This window comes from Hakea prostrata, chromosome 7, assembly GCF_041222555.1.
Source record: "Hakea prostrata isolate BN-2017 chromosome 7, UWA_Hpros_2, whole genome shotgun sequence".
NCBI lineage: Eukaryota > Viridiplantae > Streptophyta > Magnoliopsida > Proteales > Proteaceae > Hakea > Hakea prostrata.
In genome coordinates, this window is record NC_142606.1 from 39,002,391 (window position 1) to 39,011,676 (window position 9,286).

The window sequence follows — 9,286 nt, forward strand, 5'->3', positions numbered from 1 at the left end:
GTTTGCATACATCAATGAAATAAACCAGCCCAACTATGCCTTATACAAACACATGAACCGGACGGTTCAATAACAACCCAGGTAAATACATGAAATACCCGGAAAACCCCAAAACCCCCCCATGGGGGGGGTGGAAGGGGGGGCCCCCCGCGCCTGGGGGGGGGGGGGCGGGGGGCAAACCGGGGGGGGGGGGGGGGGGAAAAAAGGGCCAAAAAAAAAAAGCAAGGGGGGGGGAATTGGGGGGGGGGGCGGGATGAAAGGGGGGGAAGGAGGCGGGCCGAGCGAGAAAAAAGAAGGGGGGGGGGGGGGAAAAAAAAAAAAAAAAAAAAAAAAAAAAAATAATGCTTACTTTTTGCTGACAGATCGGTCCAATGACAAACCAGCGGTTCGAGTTGGGCGGTTCGAGTGGTTTATGTAACTGAAGTACTGGTATTTCATACAAGTTTGGTTAATAAGTTTTAAAAACACAACATACAAAATAAAATATGTATATACGAATTCAAAAACCAAAACCAGCGGTTCAATTTTGCTTTTCAAAATGTTTTGAAAATACCCAAAACCCATGGCAGTCACCCGCCCAACTCATTTTACGATTTGGAGCTCTGAAAATCTGGAGAAGAAGAAGAACAACAAGCCCTCTTGAGAATGAACTCGCTTCCGTTGATCGCATCTTGGAGCTTGAGAAGATCTGTCTATCATTGGAAGAAGAAGGAGAAGCAGAGGAGAAGACGAGTTGAACTCGTGTTTCATTTCAAAATCAAAAGCCCCAACTCTTGTTCTAGGTCAACCTCGAATCCTCTTGTTCTAGGCAATATCCTTCAAATTCAGGTATCCATCATCTCTCCCAATCTCTTTTGTGTATGCTTTTACATTTGATAGGATTCATACGGAAGTGCAATTCTTCGAAGGTGTGGTTTTGTGCCTTAGTGGAGGATTTTCAACGATGTTTGAGTTTCTGTTAGTCATTCTTCAATGTCTGATTTTCAAAGAGTTTTCTTTCATGAACAAGCTTTTAGCTCGTCAACATCTAGATTCTTTGTCACTTTTCCCTTTCTTGAGTGCTCCTCTCTCCATCTCTTTTTTTTTCACTCTAAATTCGATGGAAATATATAGGCCCACTGTAAACAGTCTAACACAATCAAAACATGTTCAGCTTTGGTTTATTTGGTTTAGAACGCATTTGAAGTTGAAAATAGAGAAGAATCAGATTTCACAATACACTCTTAAGAGTCTATATCTGAAATGGATACAACAATCTCAGTTTTGTGTTTATGAGTTTTATCAGGGAAAGAGAAGCATTTTATTCAGCTTAAACATCACTTACATTTTTGGCAGCTGTACTGAAGGCTTCTTTGTGGGTGATCTTGGGTTCTCTAGCTTTCAGGCTTTCTATTAGCTTGGTCTGCTTACCTTCTTCTGGGTGTTTTGGTCCCTGTACTGATACTTCAGATTTCCGACTGTTCTGGGTGCGAGAATTATCAGATCTTTAGTTTCGAGCTCGATGCCATCATTACTCAGTCTTGTCTTGCCGCAGTCTCTCTGGCCTGTGCTTCTCATAATCTCCGTATGGAATTCGGGACTTCCTCTTTGTTGATCGTTATCACGGCCATATGCTCCGATTTCGCAAGGAATATATTGACAAAATCCAGGTGAGCAATTACTCTACATCCCACCCAATCCTTTTCTTTAATGGCTTCAAATATAGTCCTCAGAATATAACTGTCTATTTCTAATTGCTCGGGTAATTCTCCCCCATATGTATTTCATCCCTGTTATGCTTATCAAACAAAAAAATACGTTTATTTCAAATGGATACATCTTGATCTTTTCTTTCCTTTGTTTTTTTTTCCTCAGAAATTCTCTTTCATCTTTTCTCTGATTTGCCAGCTAATTCTAGACCCATCATGAGAGCTCCTATGGTTGAACTTTTTCTGGTCACATATTAGTCATTTGTTTATTATTTCCTTTCTTTGTACCTGCCCGGTCTTGCTACCCTGTAATTCTATTGATAAGGTTGATTGGTATTCTTTTAGTTTTTCCATGTTTTATCTGTTCATTAAATTTTAGATCTAACTTCTGTCTACCCATCTTTGTTAACATTTCAATTATTTGTTGAAATGGATCCATGAAGATCTTATGATGAATTTTAGATTTTTGTTGTTCATCTTTAAAATATTCTCTCTTTTTATTTATCTTTAATCTTTGGAGGTACTTTCTTGCAGTGCGATGTCTAGATGCATTTTCTGAGTTATGATTCTTGGTGAATGAGGGGTTTGAATCTGTGCTGGCATACCCCCAAGAATAGTTATGCTGTTTGATTTTGGGATTTTCCATGACCTTCAGGTTGGCTATGTGTACTTTTCCTTTCTTATCTGCTCACTGCATTTGCGATATCTATGTATTAATGTATTCCCATTGTATATAATACACAATCTATTTTTCATAAAAAGATATTATGTTTTGGAGATCACAATATATATACATTACTTATTTCACTCTGTTTCTGAAATCAAGCAGATGATGAGTTACTCGGATTCCCCTTCAGACATTTGGATGATGTAGTCTCGAGTTTCTGATGCAAATGCCTATACTGAATTTTGTTTTAGTTTCATTGTTGTGAATGCTTGTATTATACATTGGCTTATTTCAATCAGTTCTATGAGATCAAGCAGATGAAGAGTTACTCGGATTCTCCTTCAAGACATTTGGATGATGTAATCTCGAGTTTCTGATGCAAATTCATATAATAACCCCTGAGTTATTTTCCCCTTATATTTGCTATATTGAAATTTAAAGCAAAGAATGTCATGGTTCACTCCCTTGTGCTTGTTATTAGTCACTTATTTGCTCAGAAGAAAATGCCCTTCATATATTTTCTTTTCATAGGCAAAAAGAATTCAGCAGTTATTAGGCTAAAATTTTATTAAATATAATTTTGGTAAGATTCTTTGTGTTTTTAAATGGTAATTTCCTATATGAGGATGAGATGCTGCCTGTTTTAACCTCAGACTTTATTACCTTTAGTATTTTCTCTACTCTTCTGTTATTGTTTATTATAGCAGAGAAGAGTACAGGTTGACTGGTAAGGCTTTGTGCTTCCTGATGCTTTGTAGTCCACTTTCTCCCTAGTCATTTCCTGCAGTAATCATCTCACAGACTGGTGGTCATCTAGGCTTGTTTGGGTACAGAGAAATTTTTTTGGGTGTGAGTAATTACCTTCCTAGAGTTTGTAGTTCTCCTACGACCTTGATTATCCAAAAAAGGCTTGGAATAGGTTGGTTCCTTGCACATTTCATCTCTCTTGCTCCCATGCATGCTAACCATAGAGCGGATCTTAGAAGGCTGGATCTAACTTTGATGACCCAATACTAGTTTGTTTTTCTTGTTGGGGATCTATTGCAACTTATTCCTTTCTACCCACCCCACAATAGAGTTATTATTATCATGGATTTTCATCATTTTGCTGACACTGTTGCCCATTCTTTGTATTCTTCTTGATGCTAATGCTTCTTAAAGAAATGCATTAGTCTTGCCTCCATAATGCTAGATAAAACTATTTGTGGTGTTTATCTGATTCATGGGAGGCCAATATTAACAATGGAAGTTTCGCTGATAACACCTTTGTAATTAAATGGTGCTTTACTAGTAACTTGCCAAACATGATGGGTTCTGCTCCCAAGTGTCCCAATTTTCTTATAATCCTTTCTTTTTGTTGGGTGACTTGACCACGATGGAAGCTATTAAGATTATGCGCCTAGTTTACATTTAGAAGGGTGATGTCTCAATCCTGATATGGTGATTGGTCTTGTCATCCTCAAATATAGTTGTCATCCTTAATCCAATCATGAATATATCAGCCTTGTTGGGTTCAAGGTTGGCTGTTTTCTATGTAAAACATAGAACCAAGTAACCAACTTCCTTGTTCTGTGTCAGTTCAATCCTCCGCTGAAGGAGGGATCTTCTGGGAGGTGTTTCTCTCATGTAGTTGTAGAATTTTCCAATGGTTTAGTTATCCGCTTGTCATTTTGTTCAGCTCACCCCTCTTCGGTGTGCTTTCTAATTCTCTCTCTCCTCAATATGATTTATTCCACATCTCTGGACTCATTCTTCAAATCATTTGTTTTTGGGAATGAGATACCCAACGACCGTTAGCTGGACAGTCGGTTGTTTCTATTTTCTCAAGGTTCTTTGGAGTATTAGACTTAGTTGTCCATAACACGGATAAGGACAATTGGTTCCCATTCTTTGACTCTGTTACATGGCTCCCGCTACTTGGTTACACATGCTTCCAAGTAAAACGAATGGTTTTTCATTATCTTCAGTTGCTGATCTAAGTTGTAGGTTGATTGTTGTAAATTTGAAGTCGGTTAGTGGTATAATTTATGTAAATCAACGGGGAGAATGAGAACTGAAACAGTATGAAAGGTAAAACCCTGACCCTTTGCCCCCCCCCCCCCCCCCCCCAAAAAAAAAAAAAAAAAACCGAGAGAGAAACCGATCCAATTCTGAAATGAAACTCTATGACCTGCTAACTTCATCCAACCATAAAATGAAACTTTATTGTTTTCTCTTCGGTTGTTTTCTCTGTTTGCACATGTAAACCGGGATATTTAGCCATTTGTCCCTTGTTAACTAGAAAAAATGACTCTACTTATCATTTTTATTTTTTTTACTTTTATTATCTATTTTCTCGCATGCATGTGAACAGTGTTTCTCCTATGGAAGTAACTAAGATGAAAAGTACTATAATTGTTCTACTGGCATCTTCCTGAGGCGCACACCTTCTAGCAAGCACTCTCCCTGCTTTGAAAGCCTTGTGACCTTACTGACATAGCCCCTGCTGGCCAAACACACAGGACAAATGCAAAGAGACCTGGACCTTATTTGCCAAGATATATGTGGCAAACCATCTCCATGGCCTGTATGAGGCTGAAGAAACCCAATGTTTATGAGAGGGTCATTGATTCCATGGGTTTAAGTTGAGATTTGAATGGATTCTACTGGTGAATTTGGGCTGCTGTAAGGTTTTGGTGAACTAACATTTCAAAAAAGGAAAACAGTAAAAGGGAGGGTAGTTTTAGGGATTTGGAGGTTTTGAAGTAGAAATTTGGATTGCTTACAATCAAATCTGAACTTGAACATAGTGTTATTCAAACTAATGAAGAGTTTGGTTGATTGAGGACCCTCTAGGCTTCCCATCATCAAGGTGATGACTGAACAACACCAATCCAAATTGTTTTAGAAAAGTGAAGCTACAAAAACTCCTCCTTCATAATTTTAAAAAGGCTGATTTTGCAGGGGGCTTCCTTGGTTCATAGTTGGTTTGTCCTTGTCTCACTGTGTTTGATAATTTCTTCCTGATTATCCAGTACCCCAATTTGATTCTCTTGGAAGGTGCTTGCAACTTCTTTTATTTTAATTCCATTAATTCTGGAGTACCTATGAACTTGGTATGGGGTTAGTGGAGTTAATATTATGATTTGTTAGTCCTTATATGAAGAACAGAGACGGGTAGTGAAGAACATCCACCTTCCGGTTGTTTTCAGTTTTATTTGTTTCTTTTCTGTTTGTTAGGTTTTTCACCTCATCCTGTGTTAGGATATTAAGCTTCTTTCAATCAGTGTTCAACTGCTACAAATCAGAGCTAAAAAATGCTTGAGTATAATTCTTTTTATTCTATATCTTTTACCATTTGCTGGGTTGAACAAATACAATGGTTAATGCTTCTATTGTTCTTTAGTGAAAGAAAGAATTGAATTAGATCTCAGTTTTCCCAGCAACAGGGTTTAATTTGCTTTATTTTTCACATGAATCACCCAGTGATAAAATAGGAACACCATTTTCATTCACCCAATGGCACTTGGCTACTATACAAGAAAAGGAAAAAAGAATGAACCAGGGCAGACTTGGTTGCAACAACAAATATTGTTATGCATATCATATTTGATATGAAAAAGGAATGAATCAGTTTCTGCTCTGGTCCATGTTCTTGGTTATCTATCTCAAATATGATATGCATAATAATATTCATATGCAGGGTCTCCTAGTTTTTATTTTTATTGGGATTTTTTTTATTTGTTATTCACTTTTTTTTCTTCTCACTAGACCTTTGGGGGTGGGTGGGGCTGTCCTTCAGAAGATGTTGGGGGAAAAGAAATAGATATGCATAGGAGATTCATACAATACCATTTAACCAATACAGTAACAATAATGAATAGGAAATAATAATACAGTCACTTTGAGGAGAGCTTCCAAGCTATAGGCAAACCATAGGAAACTTACATTAACCTTCCAATGTCAATATGAATCAACAAGCTGTCCAATTTCATATCGAGTTAAGATTTGGTCATTTGGTTGGTTTATGTTTTGTTGGGAAAAATTTTGACTGGACTTTCAAGATGTGAATTTAGTTCCTTTCCTTTTGTCCATCTCTTAAACAATTAAAATGGAGTTAGAAATGCATTAGCATTGGTTATTAGCTAGTCTGATTACTTCACTTGTTTCAGCTTTTACCTTACTTTCAATTTCTGCATGGTCATATCTGCCCCATGTATGGCCTCCTATAGTCTCCTTTAAATATTCAGAGGATTAAAAGTAGAGAGATGATTTCCCAACCATCCTAGGGTACTAACATCATTAACAACAACAAATATAAGAACTTCTTACATGTCCCACAACAGTAAGAGGTTTCCTATGGGATGTGCCTGAATCCTACCATTTGCAAGCTGAATAAGGAGATTTGCTTGATAGTTCTTCTCCAATTCTGTAGACCCTACTGAGTACATAACCACACGATCTTGGTGAACACTAGGTTTGAGCATTAATAGAATCTTTTGAAGTGGGAAATGTTGTAATAAAGGTATTCATTTTTTATTGTTGTTAGAAAGATGCATATCCATGACAACACAGAGTACCATAGAATTGTTAGAACACAAGCATCAGTTATTATTTGTTTAATGCTCTTTACAGCCCCCACCCATATTTCATTTATGTAATTACCAGTTAGTGAATTGAAGGATAAGCTCTACCCAAGGACTGATAAATTCTTGTTTCTTTATGGGCAGCTTGGCATGGTTAGTGTGGTTGAGACACTATGTGGGCAAGCTCATGGAGCAGCCAAGTATGAAATGCTGGGAGTTTATATGTAGAGGTCAAACAATCCTCCTCATGGCAACTGGAATTCCACTCATGGTGGTTTACATATTCTCAAAGCCCATACTTATCACTCTTTCTGTTCTCATAACTACCAATTGATATCTATAGCAAGCTGAGTACCAGTTGGAGCAAAGAATATAAATGGAGCTGTTGCAGCACGTGGTTGAACTTCCAAGGATCGATTGGATTATTAAGTATTAAATGATTGGGTTATATATACAACTATTGTCTTTCTTTCTAGTAACATTCAAATGATTGGGTTATATGTGCTACCCATCAATCGAGAACATGTCTTTATGGTATTGTGAAGTTTATTTCCCCCCATTTTAGGTTTTCTATATAGGATAGTGGGAAGGTGTTGTTTATGTGAATAAGTTGGTAGTTTGAATGACATGAAATTTTAAAAATATGGTTTGTTTGGTTCATGAGGTGAAAAAGCTAGCAGTGTCTGGTGAGATGACATGTTAATTTTTTTAACCCATGGTTGGTTGCTCAATTATGGGATAGTTTTTTTTTGGGTTCCAATACAAATGTACTTCACATAAAGAGTTGGTATGTACAGTGGTTATTCTAATTTACCAAAAATATGTGATGATATGAAGATTTGGTATGTGACCATGCGCTAACCTTTATGCAAAGTGGGTAAAACGGAATGGTTTCGTTCTGAAGCTACTTGAAACGAAATGATTCCATTTCATTAGACTGATCACAGGGAGGAAACGGAATGATTCCGTTTTAAAGCTACTTGAAACGGAATGATTCCGTTCAAAAAGGAACCATTTCGTTTCATAAGACTGATCACAGCGTTGAAATGGAATGGTTTCGTTCATCAGACTGATCATAGTGTTGAAACGAACTGATCAAAAGGAACCATTCCATCTCACTAGACTGATCACAGTGTTGAAACGGAATGGTTCCGTTCATCAGACTAATCACAGTGTTGAAACAGACTGATCAAAAGGAACCATTCCGTTTCACTAGACTTATCACAGGGTTGAAACGGACTGATCAAAAGGAACCATTTCGTTTCACTAGACTGATCACAGTGTTGAAACGGAATGGTTCCGTTCATCAGACTGATCACAGTGTTGAAACAGACTGATCAAAAGGAACCATTCCGTTTCACTAGACTGATCACGATGTTGAAACGGAATGGTTCCGTTTCATCGACTGATCACAGTGTTGAAACGGACTGATCAAAAGGAACCATTCCGTTTCACTAGACTGATCACAGTGTTGAAACAGAATGGTTCCGTTTAAAAAGGAACCATTTCGTTTCATCAGACTGATGTTGAAACGGAATGGTTCCGTTCATCAGACTGATCACAGTGTTGAAACGGACTGATCAAAAGGAACCATTCCATTTGAAACGGAACATAAGAGTTTAACTTTATTACCATTTGAAACTGATCTACTGCTGCCATAGTCTGAAAGGAGTAAATCTCATCTATCGCATCCGGACGTAGTAGCTACACTGACACCGGCTACAAGCTACACTTGCTATTGGATTGATCACAGTTTTTTTTTTGCGGTGTTTTGGAAATGCCGTAGTAGACATAAGAGTTTAACTTTATTACCATCATTTTTAATAAATGCCATCATATGCTACTTATCCTGGTGTTTTTAATAAACGCCGTCATATGTTACCTATGCCTTCAAACGCCGGGATAATTTTTTTAATTAAAAAAAAAATTGGTTCCAAAAAGCCAAATTCAATTTTACAAATGAAGATCCAATTCCATCAATCCAAATTCAATTTTACAAATGAAGTACACTATTTAACAGGAAAGCTCTGCTCTATCCCTACTTTACAATTTTCATTTTTATACTTGTCTCCAGTGAGCTTCTTCACCATAGATAATATCAACTCCATATCATCACTTCTCCTCCAACTTACTCCAAGTGAAGGCACTTTCTTTTCCCTCTCAACAAGACTCTGAGCACTCAAAACAAACTTGATACCTCTTCAGCTATGCTGATGATCTGACAAATTAACAAGAACACAAAACATCAGTAGAATTGGCTGCTAATTAAGGAAGTAATGAAAAGAAAGATTATTGTATTAACTGTTGGCCATAATTAGTTACCTGCTTGTTACTTCGTAGCAGTGCATAGCAATCCAAGAAGGTTG

At 37.4% G+C, this 9,286-nt stretch overlaps 1 long non-coding RNA gene and 3 other non-coding genes across 5 annotated transcripts; all 4 read left to right on the forward strand.

Moving 5' to 3' along the window:
- The first annotated feature begins 1,180 nt into the window (after positions 1-1,180).
- On the forward strand, positions 1,181-7,562 carry LOC149011088 (uncharacterized). 2 transcript variants are annotated; one of them, XR_016174755.1, is made up of 3 exons: positions 1,181-1,649; positions 2,223-2,343; positions 7,065-7,562. It is a non-coding gene; the product is annotated as an uncharacterized LOC149011088 (long non-coding RNA). The 2 variants fall into 2 exon arrangements; XR_016174756.1 differs by lacking the exon at positions 7,065-7,562 and adding an exon at positions 2,518-3,418.
- LOC149011089 (small nucleolar RNA snoR60) lies at positions 2,512-2,580 on the forward strand. Its single transcript, XR_016174908.1, has one exon. It is a non-coding gene; the product is annotated as a small nucleolar RNA snoR60 (small nucleolar RNA).
- LOC149011090 (small nucleolar RNA snoR60) lies at positions 2,667-2,736 on the forward strand. The gene has a single exon (XR_016174906.1). It is a non-coding gene; the product is annotated as a small nucleolar RNA snoR60 (small nucleolar RNA).
- LOC149011091 (small nucleolar RNA snoR83) lies at positions 3,541-3,663 on the forward strand. The gene has a single exon (XR_016174935.1). It is a non-coding gene; the product is annotated as a small nucleolar RNA snoR83 (small nucleolar RNA).
- Positions 7,563-9,286: the final 1,724 nt, after the last annotated feature.